General features: G+C 41.8%; 1 protein-coding gene across 1 annotated transcript in view; it reads left to right on the top strand.

The window, feature by feature from the left end:
- The window catches only part of MYLK4 (myosin light chain kinase family member 4), a gene marked incomplete at its 3' end in the record, with an annotated part of 173,188 nt that overhangs the window by 52,721 nt on the left and 100,508 nt on the right, over positions 1-19,959 (top strand). The gene's annotated exons all lie outside the window — the stretch shown is intronic.

The raw sequence follows: 19,959 nt of genomic DNA, 5'->3' as shown, positions 1-19,959 counted from the left end.
TCTCTGGCTGTGTTTTCTGTTGGCACCAATCCTGTTGGAGTGTCCAAGATCAACTTCACAAGTGAAATGGGAAAGGGACAAGGCTTTTTGTGAATCATGGCAAACCCCAGGTGTGGAGGACTTGCTTTGCAACCCAGAATGGTTAATGACAGAGGTAAAAAATGCTGAGACTATCTAAAGTCTAAAACTCAGCCACTTGAGCTTTAGGTGGCTAGAAGATGGCAGTGTAAACACATGTGGCAAGGGACTTCACAGACCTCTAGAATTAGGGGGTAGCTGAGCAAGTGCTTCAGGCGCTCTTGGGTTATTTAAACCTCTGGGGCCTTTTGAAATTGAGACCGGTGTGTTTTCCTCAGGCAGAGCCTTCAGAAATTGAGTCCCAGGTTTTCACCAGGGGCCTTATTGTGAAAAGCTAAATATTTAGCACCAGATACAAATCCAGTCGTACCCAAAATGAGCCCATCCTTGTCTCCAGTCCCACAAACACTCCGTTGGTGCTTGGTGTGCATTTGGAGAAGAAGTGTTACTGGCTACAAAGCCCACCTTCGCTGGAGTGAGGGAGCTTTCTGATCATCTCTACTGCAAGTGGAAGGGGAGCTTCCAGGCGATCTCATACCATAACGAACCTAAATCCCTGGATTAACTTCCTCTGGCCCTGGCTTCAGTAGAAACATTATATAAGTATGATAGCTATATATTACAGGTCAGACAAAGAGCCCATAAGACAGCATAGCAGGGAGTAGAGCTAGAAATGGTTTTCCCTTTTGCTGGAAAAAGAGAGACACATTGGCTGAGGTCTGTTAGAAACAAATGTAGATACTGAGACTCATGCTGTCCTGCAGAGTTCGGCGCTGGCTAAGTCATCTCTACTGTAGTCTGGCAAGGAGCAGTGCAAGTGAAGAGACTAAAAGGCAGCGATTATTTAGCACCAGTGGGTTTGTGAGTTTCCGTAGCAGAGGGTTAACATACAATATACCAACAAATCATGGCATTATGCTGACTTTGCCACTTTGGATTCAGTGAATCTCAGTTGCGGAGGTTATGCAAGCACAGCTATAATCAGAGCTCTGCTGTTACTATCTATAGAAAACCAAATTTGACAGGGAAGCCCTGAGCGTCCCAAACATTGAAATATTGTTCCTTCTGAGTCAAAGGTCTTCATAGTTTTACTCAGAGGCGGCCTGTGAAACCTACAGCAGGACAGGTGAGCAGTTACTCACCAAATTCATCCTCGTGTGACTAAGCATCTGCCTAAGTGCTCACAAGCATGTACAAAGGTTATGAAAACTAGCACGTACCATTTGCTCTGTTCTCATGTAAGGAAATTCTCATTAAAGACACAGGGAGATTTTTGCCAAAGTAAAGACTGAATTAATACCCAAACATTTAGTCATTACAGCCTGTTTCTTATTTACACTAATGTTCCTTTGCGCAGTTGTGATACCTCAAAGAGCCTGGGACCCAGCTTACTCAGCGCATAGGCCGTCTAAACTGGCAGCATAAGGTAAAATCACATTAAGTCACAACATAAATGAGGATCTGTCTCTTTGCAGTTTCTGTTGATAGATTTCATTAAAAAGACTGGAAAAAGCATATTCCTTCAGGAAACAAACAAACAAACAAACAAAAACCAACCAAACAAACAAAAAAAACCCCCACCAAAACCCAAAACCCAAATAATTTTAAGGGCATTGAAGCTTTCTCAAAATATCCATATATTAGTCAGCTCAGAAATTCAAAATTAAGATTCTGCTTGAAAGAGAGAGAAAAAATTCAAAGCAGGAATGCATAAGGGCTAAATCCTGTGGGGACATAAGTGAGTCCTGCCTGGAAATCTGTGGTGGTGCAAAAGCAGACAAACCCCACTCAACCACCAGCTGCCACAGTGTTTTCATTAAAAGCTCCCTGGGGAAACTGGGAGAGTACATAAGAGCGGGATTTAGACAGAGTTACCGAATCCCCAACCTCACTGCTGTCAGGGGATGAGACCAGCAACTGTGAACTCTTGCAGAACCAGCCCACCCATTTGGCTTCCTCTGCCCCTATGACACCCTTGAAGCAATTCCTGAGGTAGCAGGCACCTGCTCTGATGGGGGCTGAGGTGAGGGTTTGTGGTCTCTTTCGTAGCATAACATGGCCGGAGAAGCAAAGTCCTGCAGGATACAGCCTACTAGCAAGTTGGGAATGGCAAAGGAAAAGCCCGAAGGCAGAAGGTAGCACAGACACAAGGCAGCAAGCCCAGCAAGAGCTAAGAAGGGGGCATGCTATGCAAGGCAAGGGCTGAAACTCAGGGACGAGACGGCAGTGACGTGTAGAAGAACCGGCAGATGGAAAGGGCTGGCTCTGCAGACCCTACCTCCGGGCCGTGCTCTGGGGCCCATCTGGATATTGTTAGGCCCCCTGCCCTCCCACCCACCATGCCTGGAACGTGCAAGTACCTTATCTTGCATTTCTTGTAATGCAGAACACCAACTTCTTTTTATGGTTCTTGGCACAGTTTATGACCTTTTTACAACTCCTTCCCTGTCAGGATATAGGCCATAAAGATATTTTAAATGGCTTCTCTTGGTGGTGATCTATTAGTTGGAATAATGGCTCCATATGCAAAATATGAACCCATAACCACTGTAAGCTAGCCCTGTGCCTTCACATCGTTCAAATCCTTTTCTGAGAGCCACTCGTGCTTTGAAGCTACAAGAAAATAGCCAGCAAATAATTAAGTATAAGGACTACTGAGCATAATTTATATAACATTTCCCATTTTCAAACTGCAATTACCTTTGTAGGGACTGAATGAATAGTGGGGTTTCAGTTCAGTTGCTGAGGAAAGAGGAATATCAGAGGAAAAAACATTTGCTTTAAACCAAAGCAAAATTTTTCAGATTTTCTTGAAATGTAAAAGACAAGAATTATTTATTTTCTGTTTCAAATTACTTAATCCTTTTAAAATGCTTTAGAAGGGGTGGATTGCCTGTGAAGTGAAGAATGTCGTTTCACAGTGAAAAGTCATGGTGTCACTCCAGCCTTCAGAAAAGTTTGGCTTTCTAAAACTTACTGCATTACAAGACTGCGAGGACAAACTCCTTTAACAATTTAAAATCTTTGCATATGAACATTATTTTTTGCTCCATATTTGCAAAAAGCCTTGTCCAGAAATCCATTTTTTAGTCAATTTAATGTTCAAAATAAGAAAGAAAAGAACAAAAATAGAGCACCATCTTTGCTGCTGACTTAACAGCACTTTGACACCTCTCTCTCCCTACTATCTTTCTACCCTGCACCATCCACTATTTGCATCCTTTTGATTGCAAGCCTTTGGGGTTGTGCTGGTTATGTTAGACGGAAGCACAGTTATCACTCTGTGGGTATCCCTGCCACCAATGCCTGAGCAGAGAATTGTTTTCCCCCTACACACAGGCATACAGGTATTAGGAAAAAAAATTCACTGTGAGGGTGGTGAGGCGCTGGCACAGGTTGCCCAGAGAAGCTGTGGATGCCTCATCCCTGGCAGTGTTCAAGGCCAGGTTGGATGGGGCTTGGAGCAACCTGCTCCAGTGGAAGGTGTCCCTGCTCATGGCAGGAGGTTGGAACTGGGTGATCTTTAAGGTTTCTTCCAACCCAAACCATTCTATGATTCCATGCAGCACCATGATTCAAGAGGTTGCACCCATGTTCTAAAGAGGAAAAGTTTGTCCCATGGTATGTATGGAGTGTGGCGATGACTTAAACAGCAGCAAAACTTCATCCATTCATTTAGGTAACTTAGTCAAGGTGCAGTGAACATAAACTTGGTTCTTTCCTGAATTCCTACAGGTCTCTGAACTGCCAAAGGAAGGAAAGTGCCCAAACTTGGAGCCCTTCTCACAGCCCAGGAAACAAGTAGCATCCCTGATTTCTCTCGTTCATCACACTTCATCACTGCTTAATGTGTTGTGCACTACACCTGCTAAACAGAAAAACAAAACATGAATCCAGCATGAAAGACAAAAGATATCAAAAGCCTGTGAAACAACCAGGGCAGAAAGTGACTGTTTCTTCAACTTTTTGTGGGCCTTCTCTGGCAGTTCGTAGTACTGTCACTTTTTGGGGTGGAGGGATTTCTGCTCCTAACTGCTTGTGCTGTTCATTCAACTGTTACACGAAACATACAACCACTTACATGTTCAGTAGCAGTATGTTTTCTTGATTGCTAATTGGTATATATATGTGTATATATGTATATATGTGTATATATACTGGCATATATACTTGTATATATATTCTTATATATATGTGTGTGCTCAAAAATCAATACAAGAGCATTGCTCTGTGTTATCTGCCTCAAAATTTAGTGAGAAATGCTGGTTACTAAGTATCAGACACTGATGTTATGGGAGAAGAACTTGTTAAAAGACCTTATGCACTTCAGTGACTTTACTGAGAAAATGAGTGATTACATCATGGTGTGACAGACTCTGATTGCAAACAGTTGTTGGTGTGAGAAGGTGTTTCTGATGTATCAGACTGAGCTAAAAACTCATACCCAGTACATGTATTTTAAGAACATTTGCACCAGCTTTCACCTAGTTGCCTCTAAAGTCTATGTGTCTGTGAGCATAGCTCCAAACCTGTCATTACAGCTATTTTTTCATGTGTTGAGAAACATAGAGATGGTAAGACATCTTGTTAGTGATGACTGTCCATAAGGTGTGCTGCATTCAGTACTTCAGCAGCAGAGGAGTCTTCAGGAGCTGTCTCATGGATGTGCGTTTCTGCCTGAGGGAGCAGGTAGATGTGCATGTGGGAGGACCAGCAACACACAACACACAGCAACACATGGCAACACATGCAGCAACACACCACAACATGCAGCAGCTGCAAAGTACTGATGTCCTTCTGTGCACTAAGGTGTCATGGTCATGCACCAGATGTGAGCAGGACAGTGATGAATGCCAAGGCCACACGTGGCACGGCTGTTATAGCCAAAAACTTGGACAGTAACTATGAATATCTCCTGTAAGCTGGTGAAATACTTTTTATCACTTAATTTTCAAACATGAAGGCAATTCCCATCCACAGGAGTCCAGGTGATGTTAATGGCAGTCACATGCCTTGATTGTCCCTGCACTGCACCTTAAAAGTTTGGCTGGCAATTTGTTGGATATTCCCTCAGCTTTCTTCGCCTGCTTACCTGGGAGGTAAGGAGGAATTGACCAGAAGGGCAGCAGTTTAAAAGCAAAGACAGTCTACTATATCACATCAGCTCTCCATCACCTGCCCAACCTTCCCATACAGCATGCAGGACCCCATGGGTTTCTCATGTCATTGCAGCCGGTTTCTCCCATGAGCCATTCCGATTCCCCTCAGGGAAGCGGTTGTGAAGTTAAAATTTAGAAAGTGGTTCTCTGCAGCTGAAAAACGTGTGGTTTTACCCTAACCGTAAAACATCTCAGATCGTTGGGATTAGCTCTTTTCTGCTTTCCCGTGTGCCTTCAATTAGCCGCATGAAAGCGAACCCGCGGCTTTAGGACCGAAAATAGCTGGAGCAAAGTGACGCAGGCTTCACCCGAGATGAAAGGGCGGCTTCCAGAAGCCTAATTAAAAGCAACTGAGAAACCAGTACTTGATACAGCCTCTACTCACCTGAAAAAATAAACGGAGAGCTGCAGCCAGGCTTTGGCGCGGCGTTGTGGGAAAGCGGCTGGAGGGTTTCGCCCGGGTCACGGGAAGGCCCAGCTCTGCCGGAGCACAAAATCTCTCTGTTTCTGCCTGCCCTGAGTCAGGGGGAGGTCAGCCAGCCAGCCAAAGCCACCACCGCACCGGCGGTCCTTCACCCTACCTTGCGTGGAAGGATGGTGACAACCGCCACTGCAGCAGCCCCCATTGCCCCTCTCCCGCTTCTGCATCCCGGCTTTGGGTTAAGGGAGAAAAGGAGCTTCAGGCAGGTTTTCCAAATTCTCCTGCAGGTTCGGGGCCGTAAGCAGCCCTATCGCCCCTCTAAAACAGGATATGGATATAGCAGTTCTTTAGAAAACAGACAGGCAAGCTGCCAAGTTTTCACCCCCATTTCTCTTTTAAATTTCACTGTCATCAAGTCATCCCTGTGAAGCCTTGCTCTGTTCCTGTGAGATGCCACTGGTTTCAACAATTCTGTTCTTCAATTTAAACTATTATTTTCCATCAAATACCCCTCTTATAGCTCACCCATGGATGGGGGATAGTGTGAAAATACCTGCAGAAAGGTTTAGCCACAGCTTAAAAGTATGTGCTGTGACCATGGGCCACGTCCTTGGTGTTCGGTCTTTGCCCTGAATTTTGTGAAGGATCCTGAATAGGAAAAGAAAAACTCCAAAGAATGTGAGAAAGCTTCACAATACTGATTTGACAAACTAAAACCACCCAGTTTTTCTTCCCAAAATAAAAATATTTCAAGATATAATTTACTGAAATGAATTTTTAATTAACAAGACAATCCAGGATACTAGATGACTTGAACAAAATATTTGGTTCACAATTAAATTTTTATCTCAATAGGGTGGAAAAATATTATTTGCAGAACAAGATTAAAATGGTGGAAGAAATATTGTAGTTTTTACCTATACCCTGAAAAATCAAATAGCTTTATGGTTACTTGTTAATTAGGATTGCTATATCTGCAGTGACGTAGGTATGAACCAACAAAGTTATACCTTAATGTAAAGAAGTGGGCAGCTGCTTGTAATATGCAAATATCAGCCCGCAGTAATGGGACAACATAGTTTGAATAGATTTTAAATTCCAGAAGGTAAAACTGGAAAGAGCAGAAAAGAAAGGAACAAGACAAAGCAATATGTTGTCATATTTATTCGCCATAGACTTTCCTCATGGTTAGATTAAACATTTGGGTTTGGTCAGAAATAATTCATGGTTTTTGTTAATTTTCATCCTAGAGAAAAAAGCGGCCAGCTGATCCCCACAGCACACTTCTGCGCATTTTGTAGGTAGCCTGAATTAGGAGCTGAGAAGCTGTCAGGAAACCCCGCTAGAAGCAGCGGTATGCAGCAAAGAAAAACACAGTGCTCATAACTTCAACCTGATTTAGAATCTGATAAAAAGTGGATAGAAGTCACTCAGAAGTTGTAGCTTGGACCCCTGAGCAGAGACCACAGTACACTGAAAGGGATCGTCAAGCGTGGCATAGAGGTTTCTTTAATTATGTAGCAAGGTGAGGCATAAACCCTTTTTTCTGTTATAACAGTAGAGATCGAATAGCTTGGACAAAATTAAAGCTTAAGCTGGCAATCAGCAGTTTTTGCAGTAGGGATTTTTTGTAGTGTTCCCTGAAACTGCTGCTTAAACTATAAGTTCATGAGAAGGGATCTTTTTGATCAGTATATTGTTGTGCATGCCCAGTGGGAACAGATGTTTGTCTGATCTGTGACTACGGTGCATTTTCTGCTATTCTGATGGAGCTGTGAATTCAAAATCGAGAGAAAAAGGAAATGTTTAAAAACCCACACAAATCCAGAAAAACAACAGAACCCCAAACCAAGCAAAACCCAGAAAAGAAGTGTTGAGGGGTTTGAGAAACACTTTAGGAAAGGGGTGAGGGTGGAACCAGCAAACACTGAAAACTCAGTAATAAAGTCATAGGTACATATATGACTAGGGTGATTGAAGTGACTGAAGAATACAGGTAATTAATTCACACCAAAGGAAACACAGTCATATGGAGGCAAAGCCTGATAGAAAGCACTTCTGTATTTTATGAGGTTCTGTAAGGAACTCTTTTCCTTAGAAATCGTTGGAGTAACATATTCTCCGTTCTTGAGTTTGCTGAAGTGTGAAACATTATCCTGAAAGCTGTTTATTTATGAGCCCTCCGCAAGGCACATGGAATTCTCAAAGACAAAATCTCTCCATTTCTTGTAAAAATATTTGAAAAGCATTTCAGAGGCCTCACTGCAGCTCTGAATCCTTCACTACTGACTCAACGGCCGTATGTACGGAGCACAACCATCTCGGGGGCTCCTTTGAAGGGCCGCACTGGAGATGAATTTCTTGCCTCCTTTTCTCTGTGCAGCACTCAACACGAAACGGGCTCAGGCTATGCAGTGAAGTCTGAAAGCAGCAGAGAGCATTAGACTTTCAATTTTGAATGTTTATGGGTATCATTTCTAGAATTGCACCTAGAAATAAAGAACAACTGGCCCTAAGCAGGATCACGCAAGACTGACAAACAGAATTATGAAGGAATAGCCTTACAGAATTTTCTTGAGGCAATTACTTTTTTTTCTTAGTTAAAAAAAAAATCTATTAACTACCGAATGGATTCATTGTGAATTATCCAGCTTTTGAGGAAAACTTCTCTAGAAAGCAGTAACTTCAGTTAGTAAAATGTAAAATAAGGTTTTAAAATGCAATTTAAATGCCTTTATTTCTAAAATATTAGGGCATCAAAATGATCAAATTTATCACATTCCTTAGTGGGAATTTTTAAAATGCTTTTTACTCTTGACATCAAGAAAAATCCTGCTTTGCCATTTATCTGCTGTTCTTCACATCAGCATGTGAGGTATACATGAGGGGTTGTGTGTGAGAGACATGAGGTGTGAAAAGAAACTTTTGCGTATGGTGAGGAGAGGGAAATAAACTGATATATGATGAGGCACATGTTTAAGAGGTAAAGTTTCTTAGATGAAATTGCTAATAATTCTGTAGTAGTAGTCTTAATGTTTTAAAAATACGTGTAAAGACTCAGGTAAAGCAGAAAATACATCATCTACATTTCCATAATTGCATTACTAAAAAAAATATAATTGCCCAACTTAAATCTTCTAGTTCACAAATTTGGTGATCAATGTATGTGCCTTATGACATAGCTGTCACTTCAGTGTTTTACAGTCCTTTGATAGCAGTACTAGTGGAATTGCATCACTTGATTTCAACTCTCAGGTGCTAGTTTTCTTATGTAATTGCCATTCTTTTATAGGTTTTAAAAGACTTTTTGACACGTTAATCCTTCACCAGCTTTTTCTAAAGCTGTTTTTTCATTTGCTTATGAAGCAAAAAACTTTATGTTTTGAAAAATAAAAATGAATATCGGAACAAAAGAAAGGCCCTACTCAGTGTTCCTGACATACTTGTGAGACAAAGGTCACACTGACCTCAGCTGCACTCAATAGATTTGTCTGTGCAAAGCACAAGAAAGGGGATCTGAATAAGATCCAGAAAAGTAATTTATAACTGTATAAATCCCCTGAAAACTCCAGTCCTTCTGTGAAGAAGCAGGGGATGAATGGCTCTGCTGCTCTCTTTGCTTGCTTCTCCAGGCTGGTGCCCTTCTCCCCTGGTTTTCAGAATCATTAAAAACCATCAATCGCAGCAGGGATTAGCACTAGGTCTGGGTGATCAGCAGCATCTCCAGACTGGAAACTTCCAGGACATTGTGCAAATCCCAGCAAAATTATTAATTTCAAATGACTACTAACCAAGCTTGTCTGGAGGAGTAGAATTTATGCAAGGATGACCAGTTACCCATGGGATTTATCTGTTCTGGTGGGGCCAGGACCTCTCTGTTGGCTGCTGTGCAGAGTCCTGCTGGGGAGCTGGCAGTGCTGAGGATGGTGGAAAGGGAGGGAGGAAGGGTTCAGTGTGAAGGGAATAGGGGACAGGACCTAAAGAGGGGAGAGGTAAAACTAAATAGTCTGAGTCAGCTAAACAATGTTATTCTTCTTCATTCGGAAGCCTTTGGTGTGACAGAACTGTGAGATCTGCCTTTCCACCCAGCCCTTCACAGCTCTACCACCTTCACAGGCGAAGCTAGGAAAGACAGGAATGTGCTACCTGTGCCTTGGTCTACCCACTCTACCATTAGAAAGGGTCACAGGGTGCTGTGTTTCCAAACATGATAAAAAATACCTTCACTGTTTGTTTTTTCCTCACAGCTTGATCTATGTACAAGAAGCCTGGTGGCCGCTCTTGATTACATGTTAGGGTGTCAAGATTAACCTGTATTTTTCTTAGCCTAGTTGTAATTCTATGAATCAGGATCCAAATATTTAAAGATCAATTTTTTCAACTCACCTCTTGCTCCCTTCTGCCCCAGTGTCTTCTCCACTAAGGTAAAACAGGAGAGAAATTCACTCCTCCCAGGAGGGAAATTATTCATTACACACCTCGGCATGGGGGAAAAAAACTGAAGTTAAAATTTAATTTTAATGTCACTAAATTAAGCCACTAAATTATCTTCTTAAAATGAGCCTAGTAATCCAAGAGGGAAAATGTTTCTCTCTCTAGGCTTAATTGAGAAAACAATTAGATCTAGACAAAGCCAGCTCTTGCCAGATGACACAATCCAGAGCACACTGAAAGAAACCAAATCCTCAAAAGCAGAAATGAGGAAAGATCGTTATAAAAGGTGTCTTTTCCAGGTTTCCCTGGCATTTCTTTTGGAGCTTTTGCAACCACCATGTGGAGCTTCATAAAAGATGGAAGAAACCGATGGTGCCTGTATCTGCAGCCCGGGAAGTCTTGAGGACACCCTTGATTTGCTCAAGACAGAGCCCTGGAACAGATGTGTGTGGCCCCTGTGGGCACTGCACTCTCCCTCTTGTGCTTACAAATACATCGGCTTCACCGGGTGAGGAGCTGGGCAGAGCAGGGAGGTGATCCTATGTGGCAGGGGCTCCTAAAAATCAGTTTGAGGTCCCTGCTCTTCTGCTGGGGCCAGGGCCGGGCTTTGGTCCTGGGGTGTGGATGCCTTTCGAGGCGACCCAAGATCTGAAAGCATCAAGCAAGCACCAGAGTGGAAAATTAGTTGTGAGCCTTTTCTTTCCTTTTATTTTTTTGCTAAACCCCTTCAATTATTCACGCTTCCTGTAGGCTTGCCTGGCGTTACCCAGCAGAGGAGCTCCCCAGGCCAGTCTGGGAGCGGGGAGTGTTGTTCCAGCTGGGCTTGGCGGCCCCAGGCAGCCGGTCCCTGCAACAAACCAGCGATTGTTTGGTGGCCTTGAGGCCCCGGGGAGCCTCTGTACCCCCCAGGCAGGGGGTCGGTGGGGCAGGGCAGGCAGCTCCTGCAGCCCAGTCTAATGCTGGTGCCTTCGATCACACCATGCAACCGTCCTGCCCGCACTCGCTTCTAGTCATCTAGTCATTCTCCTTGTTTTTTCTTTTTAACCTCATCTGACAAACCTCCTGTTTGAAAACTGCTTTACTTTTGTTTTTAATACAATGAAATGTAATAGCTGTCTCCTTATCTGCTCACTTTGAACAGGTTTAGGTACATCAACAGTGAGTGCAGCTCTAGCAGGAATTTACTTCTTCTCTTTCTCCTCCTGTGACAGGATGGAAGCAGCACTTGCATCTTTTCATATGGCTTTTTTCTGATAACCTGGCAGCACAAAATATTTTGGTCATTGTCCTTCTTTCCATCTCATCTCAAACATTTTTTTTGTCAGCATGATGATGTGACTCCCCCCTAACCTCCTAAAAACCAACTATAACTGAACAACTACATGGCAGTCACCAGTTTGTTGATGGATATCTGTATGCACTTGTGTGTTGGTGAGGAAGGCAGAATTTAGAGGGGACAGAGAGAGAATTAAATACCACACGTGCCTCATAGCAACAAGAGATTTCTATCCATGCATAGTCAAGATCTTTGGAGACTATAAGTCACTTGAATTTCAATGAAATAGCAAAAGTTTGTTTACTTGCGAAGCAGATCGCAAGTACTCCATGCAAAATTTCTGTTTATCCTTTATGTTCAATGGTTAAAAAATTCTTCTTTCTTCTCGAGCTGAAGTGGTCTGCAGGGAACAAAAGGCATGTCTTTCAAACTATGCAAAGCCTAGTGCATTTTGCAAAGAAAAGTAGTTCTTCCAAATACCACTTCATACATTCTCATTGCTGCCTGCTGGAACGACTATCACATAGGCCAACTGGCAACTATTCATGTGCATTCTTAATTCAGTGGGGAGTGAAACAAGGAAAACATTTTTATAAGGCTGCTTAAAAATTATATGCAAGGGAAACAATTAAAAATATACGAAGCCACTTTTTTGATGGCGCAGAAATGCCATATCCAATGTCCAATTCAAATGGGCCAATTTTCTCCAGCTAGATTTATGTAGAAAAACCTTCCAGGCAGACAGAAAGCTAAATACTGAAGTGTTTCATTTTAATATAACTTTAATTTCACAATAATGCCAGAAATATCCAGACAGGTTTATAGTGCACAAGTTATTCTATTCCACTACTTCTCTTTCGGCTCCCCCAACGTGATCGTCAGGTTCTTGTACACCTCTTGTAGAAGCTGGTTAGTGGGTATCTGGATGGAACTGGTTTGGATTCAAAATCTTCCAGACTCTCATAGGACCCTAGTTTTCAACCTTAGCCCCCACAAATGCCATGCCTTTGAGAATACTCAGGCCACAATGGGCACTGACTTAAAGGGGCTCTTTATTGCTTCATATTACGTACCTTATGGACCATTTTTACTGTCGGTCTGTCTACACTTATTTTTTCTAGCATTTTGAAATTGCAAAAAATGACAGTAGAAACAGCTCAGTGACATAAAAAAAGAATCAGCGAAAGTGGGGCATTTTGAATACAGGAACGGTAAGAAACTCCTGTGTCTATTACCTGCTCCATCCTGCACCACATTTCACACTTGTAGGAACAGCAGCTTTTCCAACATACTTAAGTTTCTTCTGAGGGGGAAAGTGTTCAAGATGTAATGGAAAAAAGCCATTGCTTGATTGCAACAAGACTGCTAAGTCAGATTGGCTTATAGTACACATAGTAGGTCAGGCTAGAATGGCAATGGTATTCCCTCCTGGCTTTAAAATCTGTGCCTATGCCCCAATTGACAACATGGAGATGGCATTTGTTGTACTAGCAGAGGCTGCAGCTCTTTACCACTTCCATTTACTGTGCAGATAGCTAATGTGCTTGCGGAGGAGCTGCTGAACAGCTGTGCTTTGCTACATGGTATTTTAAGGTAAAACCTAACACATCTCACTTTGCTTTCCAATACCTCCCTAGAAATTGCAGCAAGTCGGGGGTCTGGTCATGGGAAGATGAACCATCCCCACAGATAGGATGTGAATACAGGCAGGGACTATTTTCTTCTCAACTGCAGCAACCATGCCAGCCCTTCATGAGTTGAAGCTCCAAGGCTAAATAATGAGACTTTCAGGTGTGGCTTACAGGGTAAAATAGGTGTTCCTTTACAGTTTCTCTGAATAATAGATGTCCCCGAGTGTGGAAAAGAATCTCTTACCCAATACCCAGTACTAGATAACTCCGGGTAAGCTGGGAATCCTTATAGAGAAAGTCTATGTGTTTGGTTGGTGCTTTCAGAACATGGGGAGTGCAAAGGAAAGCACTAGGAAGCAAAAAATACATACATATATGTTTTTTAAGTCAAAGCAACAAGAAGAATGTATTAAAGTATGGGTAGGGGTTAAAAACTCAATAAAATTTGTGCATCCATTGCACATCTTTTCCATGCTTTTCGCAAAGAACATAGGTGAGGTTGGGATGCTCTGGTTCCACTCCCACCTGTGCATCTCAGGTGGTGTAGATGAGGCTATTTCCTCTCCTGCAAAATGGAAATAAATAGCTAAGTATTTCACCCAAACATAGTCTGATTCACTTTGTTCATATCGATACATCAGGTAAATTCTTGGCTAGTCTGCACAATTGTTTCACAGAGCTCTGTGAAACAGCATAATAGCTGTTTCTGAGCATGCTCCCACATAACCAAGAGACCAAGGTCGCTGTTTGGTTGTGCAGCATATCCAAGTCAATGGGAGAAAACAAACATTTGCGAAAATCAACTTTTTTTGAGGAAAGAATGATCTACACTATAATAAATGTCTCTAGAAGTGACAGGATATTTTCTACTGCAATCAGTAAACAAAAAATATACTGAATCACTGTCTTTGTATCGATTATTTGTGGGCTGGCTGACAAAAAGAAATAGAAAATTTAACCGAAAGATCCTAAAATTTCTATGACCACAAGACTGCACCAAGAATACACGTGCTTAAAGAAACAAAATACATTTTGAAACCCATTTCTTTCTACTTTCTCTTTTTTTCATGACTTAAAATTTGTTTACTTTGCAATAGAGCGCCTTCTCTTGTAATATTGTTCTCTTAGAAATATTAAGTTATCCATTGCCCTTTTCCTACAGAAATAGATATATGGAGAACAAAGGTTGATTATATTCTGACTTTCTGGATATCTAGTCTTGTACAAGTGGACCTTTTTTTCCAGAAGCTCACTTCTTATTTACTTCACACCTTCTAAATATTGTAAATCACTTGAATACTAATCCTATTTTAAAAAGTAATTATGTTTGTGGTTAACTTTAAAGATCTATTTAAAAAAATGGAGAAAAGTAAAATCTCTGTGGATTTCTAGGGAAATAAAATAAAATTAAATTTTCTAAGCACTTCCTGGAATTAAAATTATTTAAAAAACATCAGTATAATGCTACTGACTGTATATATCACTCTACAGAACAAGTAAATGTGTTTGTCTTTCTGCTTTAATCCTGTGTCTTGCCATTTCCAGCATCTTTCTTACATACTGAATTAAAAAAGGTACTTTTTCTTTATCTCTTTTTTATTTTATTAAACAAAAATATGCAAAATAGAAAATATACATTTATAGTTCAAAATTTGCAGAATTTCACATAAGAATTGTGTGTTATGTAAAGAACAAAAGGCAAACAGCACAAGATTTTGTAAAGAGAAAACCTAGAAACCAGAACCTCTTAAAAAAAAAAAGACTTATTCTAATCAGTTCTGTTAAACTCCTTCATTTTTAAAGTATGTTTCTTCTGAGGGTTTGACATTCTTGCTGCTTCTATGTGCTTTCTGTGCCTGTGATATATTTCAACCAGTTTAAATCAGGGTTTTTTTCCTTGGTACTTGAAATATTTTGCTTTTATTGTTAGACTGTGGCTGTCGGAAAATATTTGGTGGAAAGAAAGATGAGAAAGGTAAAGAGGAAAAGCATACATCATTGTAAAATAGCTTACTGAAAATACAATGAAGTACTGAGATTTTGGTTTTTAAATGAATTCTACCTTCTTATATTTTAACTGAGAGAATTGAAAGAAGTTAGGAAAAATTGTTCTGAACTGCTGTGAGCATTAGTGTGGGTTTTGAGAGACTGCGGGTGACAAATTGTGGTTGGTGGAGTTGTGTCAGCTGCAACACAAAACCAAATGAGCCACTCCACGTTACTCTGCTCTTGTGATCCCCTGCTCCTGCAGGGACAGGGGCATCAACTTGCCGACAGGGCCTTTCCCTTTCCTTCTCTCCTCAGTCTGCCCACTGTGAACATTTTTGCTCCTGTTCTTCAGCCAGTGACACTTTGTCCCTGTGACTTGAAGGCAAAAATCCTCAAACTTGGTGACTTTCCTTTTGATCTGTCTCCTCCCTGAAGATCACACATAGGGGCCAAGAAACACTGCAAATGTTAATTTGATGGTGATCTTGTGGTGAGCTGGCTTTGCTGCCCCTGCATGAACTTTGTCAGCTTAGACAGGGCCATGCTATGTGCACGGCCACCTAAACAGGGCCGGTGTGGGTGGAGGGAAGCATCCCACTGGTAGAAATCAAGCATGTTTTCTTTTTTGATTGTTCCCATTCTTTTCTATGATTTGCAGCCTAGAGAAACACTGCAAGAATGAGGAGAATTTCGGTAGCTCGAGTGCAAAGGCAAGGCAGGATGTCAGAAACGGACGAAAGATAAGAAGTTGCATTCGCTTACAGTCTGGGAAAGTCAGACTGTCAGTTTGAGGAACAACTAGGTGGAGGTATTCAGGTCAGCAAGTGTGGAAATCAGCAATCAATATTGTATCAACCAGTCACAAAGGCTGCTGTTGTGACTCTTGCAATTATGATGACCAGTGCCTTACTCCTATCTGTAGAAAATGCAAGTCATTAAATGCTAGAAGAGCAGACTGGTGTGAATAGGGATGCAAGAACCACGTCCTAAATGGTTATGATGTGGTCATCTACATCTTACTAATGTGTCCCAGACCTGGGTGACACCCAACAAAGTAAATGAAGGTGAGTGGAGGACCATGACCTACATAATGTCGTGGGCTCAGTCAGCCTGACGACAGGCTCAAAGTGACAGCCCCAACAACACAGATATATGGCTAAGAGCAGTTTCAGTGTTTTTTAAAAGGAAAGCTACAGCCTGATGAGGTGGGGCAGAAGCTGCAAACTCCATCTGTGTGCTTGTCTGATGAAGTTGGGTTGGTGACCTTCCTGGTGGTATCAGAACAGTCACAGAAATGTATTTCCACAGTGCTCTCCAAATGCCAGCAGACATGTCTCATTGTATTGAATTTATGAAGCTGGGGATCCCCTATAAATGGCAGAGTCTCCACCTAGTAGAAAGCTGCCATAGGAAAACTCATACAGCCATGAAGACAATGAGAAGAGGTCCCTCAGATATTCTCAAGCACCTGAGGGGGTGAGAATTAGCTGAAGGAGACACCCAAATAGCCTGTGATTTTCAGACTTCACCAGCCTGCCTAATAATATGACACTCACAAAAATCATCCTGAAACAAGACCGGTCTCAATGTGCAGAAATACTTCGGCTCTAGCATTCAGTTTATGGCCAGTGGTCTTCTCAGCATCCTTCACATCTCTTCCATTGTTCAAAACTCAACCATGCAATTGGGATCTATGCCATTTATATGCTATGCAGAAATGCTTTCTCCAGGGGAACACCCACAGTAGCAAGGTATAATATTTTATTACATAACGCTGAATAAAAGGGACCATGATAAATTATGAAAACACTTTGCAAAAGTGAATTCCTTTCAGGCGTTGAGTTACACAGATGAGGCATGCAAATTGAGTACCTTTTTTGAGGACCCCAAAGACTACATGAATTAGCATGTTAAATACTGGCTGTTAAATATTGGCTATTAAATATTGGAGGAAATGGGTATCACATGGCTTTTTGCACTTTCGTGGTGATTCATGTCAGAAAGCAACCAGTTTTCTTGCACTGGAGGTTTAAGAGAGGGACCTGGTACAGCCAGTCAACTTTTTTTTAAAGAAGATGTTAACATATAAAACATTCTAAGGGAAATTTTTTCCTCAAGAATGACACCCTTCTCTGCAAGAAGCTATACAGATGTTTTATATTTTTAATGCATTTTAGTGTTGGAAAATATGGAGAAATACTTATGAAAAATGCCAACAGTATCATTCTTTTTATTCCTTCAGTTGGATCTAGGCTAAGGAGCTGCTTTAAAGCAGTTTTTAAATACCTCTGTGAAGATTATTATTTTATACAAAGGGGCTTGTTTTATTCATTTTGTTACGGTAAGACTATCTACATTTAGATGGCATGACAAATATGTATCACAGATGTAATCTCTTAATCTCCATGGCAGGTGAAGCTTTTTATAAAATGAGACATAAGAGAAGCCAGTACGAGATAAAATGTGCAATAAAACAGAGTATAACACAGTGAAAAGAACAGACATGAAAAATAGAAAATAGATCAAACAAGAAATGCCCCATCATTTGTCCTGAAGGTTCCTCAGGCAGAGCATAGACAAACAAGGGGTGAAGAGCTATAAAGTATGACTTTATGGTATTTTCTGTCCAGCAGGCTCCCAGAGCATTTTACAGAGCATCTCGCATGAGGAAGAGACACCACTGGAATGCCACAAGTTTACAGATAATAAAGTGATGTGTTGCCAGAATGCAGTTAATTAGAGATGTCGCTGGTCTTTAGGGCCAGAAGCCTCATAAATTCTTTCATTTCTAAGTTTGCCCAAGAATCTTTCCCATAAGCCATGAAAGACACCAGCTGTGAGGACATGATGATAACTGTATCGGGAAATGGTGTCAGAATTGTGTTGTTTCAAACTTTACAGCATCCCAGGAGCTAATCACCCAGATCCTGGTCTGCCACTGGAAGTGACTATCTGGGGGCGGGAACACTTTGGCTGCTCAGGAAACCTGAATTGACACTGAAGTCGAGCAACCTTCAGTGAGACTGAAGCCGTCCTCACTGGAGAGCCAGGTGGGGCTTTGCTGTCTAAAAGTGAGGGCATGTCTGGTGTTGGTATAAAGAGAGCTGAAAAGTACCACATGGTGAATGACAAAAATAGTCCCATCCACCTCTTCACCTCAGACAGAGACTTAAATCACTTTTCAAAGGAGAATGATAGAGTTGAACAGCTCTTTGCAGCCAGGTCTTCTTGCCAGCCTAAGATGCCCAGGCAGAAAGGGGTGGAGAACCAGCAGCAACCTCTCTGCAACTGATTTACAGGGGCACAGGAAGATCTGTGACAGGCAGGGTTGAGAAGAGTTCACTTCCCTGCTTTCTTTCTCTCTTTTTAATTCTCTTTTTTTTTCGTTTTACATCAGAACACATGCGGAGAAATATCTGATTGCACTAATAGCTTTATTACTTTTAGCATGTACTCACTTAGCCAAACAGGTGAAACTGATTTGTGCCAGGTTTTTACGAGCCCAAGGGCCAATCTAGCAAAACGGGAGTTTTGTGTGACAGGGCCCAGCTTCTTCTGATTCTCATCCCAGTTTGAAATTTGTGAGAAAATTCAATTTGAGCAAAGCACCCTTTTCAACTCTGAGACAAGCTTGCGGCCACCTGAATCAAAACCAGATGTACTTATCAGGCCTAAAGATAACAAATAGCGGCTTGAGATCCTGTCAGCAGAGGACCACCAGAGCAAGGGCTAGAAAACTCGCTTGTCTCATGAAATTCTAGCACGATGCATATTAATGCTCACCAGATCTGGAGTCAAGTCTCCTCAGCTCCTTTTTTTTTTTTTTCCTCCCTTTAATAAATTCTGAAGAACATCGCTGCATTGTAAACTGGTTATTTGAGACTGTTTAAGTAAAACCAAAAGCCCCCCACATCCCTCTAATTCCTCCTCGTTTCCCCCCTCCCTTTGCCTCTTCCCCCAGTCTGACAAAAGCAGGTCTTTTCAAGTATGTCCATAGCAGGAGATGGTTTGTTTTGGCAAGGGAGCAGGTGCCTTCCCCAGCTCAGAGATCTGGAGAGTCAGCAGTGACCCTGAGGTCTTGGGTGGCCAGCTTCACGCTTACACTTCCCTGTGTCAGCCGATACACCTACCACCCACACACTGAAAGCTTCCAGCAAGCTCAGAAAGGGAGCTGACCTTTCTCTCCTCTCTTCCCTCCTCCTCCTCCCTCCCCATCCCTCTCCTCCTGTCCCCTTGGAGCAGTCCGGGAACGTTATGAATGTCAGGCCCCACTTCTTATAAACAGCAAGGTAGGGGATCTCTGGGGTTGAACACTGGGGTTGTGTAACCCTAGCTTCTTGCAGATTATTAAAATATGACCATGTAAACAAATGATGCTTTAAATCCCCGGAATATTCTGCCCCACTCTTATCTAAAGAGAAAGAGAAGACGGGAGGATTATGTGGATATTTTTCAGGGTAATTTTATTTGGTGCTTCTAAGCCCAGGGTGTCTGTTTCAGCACTAAGCAGACTGGTCTTCTGTTACCTTTTAATTATTCTTTTCTATTTCCATCTTCCAAACAAAATCATTTTCCCACATGGTGTTCTAATAAGCTTCAGTAGTCTGCACTGTGCAAAACCAGGCTTGAAAACTATATAGCAAGGTTTCTTCTATTTTTGTAAACTGTTCTGTTCACAGGAAATTGCCAAATCGCTACCTTTTTTCTTCTTGTTTTGCCTTTGAGAACAACAGGGAAAACAAGAAACCTATTCTGCAGTCCTGCAGGATAACACTGCTATTCTGTTACAAATCTTGCTCCTGTGTTTTGCTTGCTGCACTTAGATCCAGTGGGTCTGATTTTCAGCTATGGTAATAATCCGAAAACCAACAAGATCTCAGAAAGTGTGGAAATGCCCACACCAGACATCATCCACAGCCCACAGAGACCCAGCCTGAAGGATCTCACAGAGCATGTGTTAGCTTGGGGGAC

This window comes from Psittacula echo (assembly GCF_963264785.1).
Source record: "Psittacula echo genome assembly, chromosome: 2".
In the NCBI taxonomy this organism is placed as follows: Eukaryota; Metazoa; Chordata; class Aves; order Psittaciformes; family Psittacidae; genus Psittacula; species Psittacula echo.
Note: the sequence above shows the minus strand (reverse complement) of the source record. Positions and strands in the feature narration are given on the sequence as shown.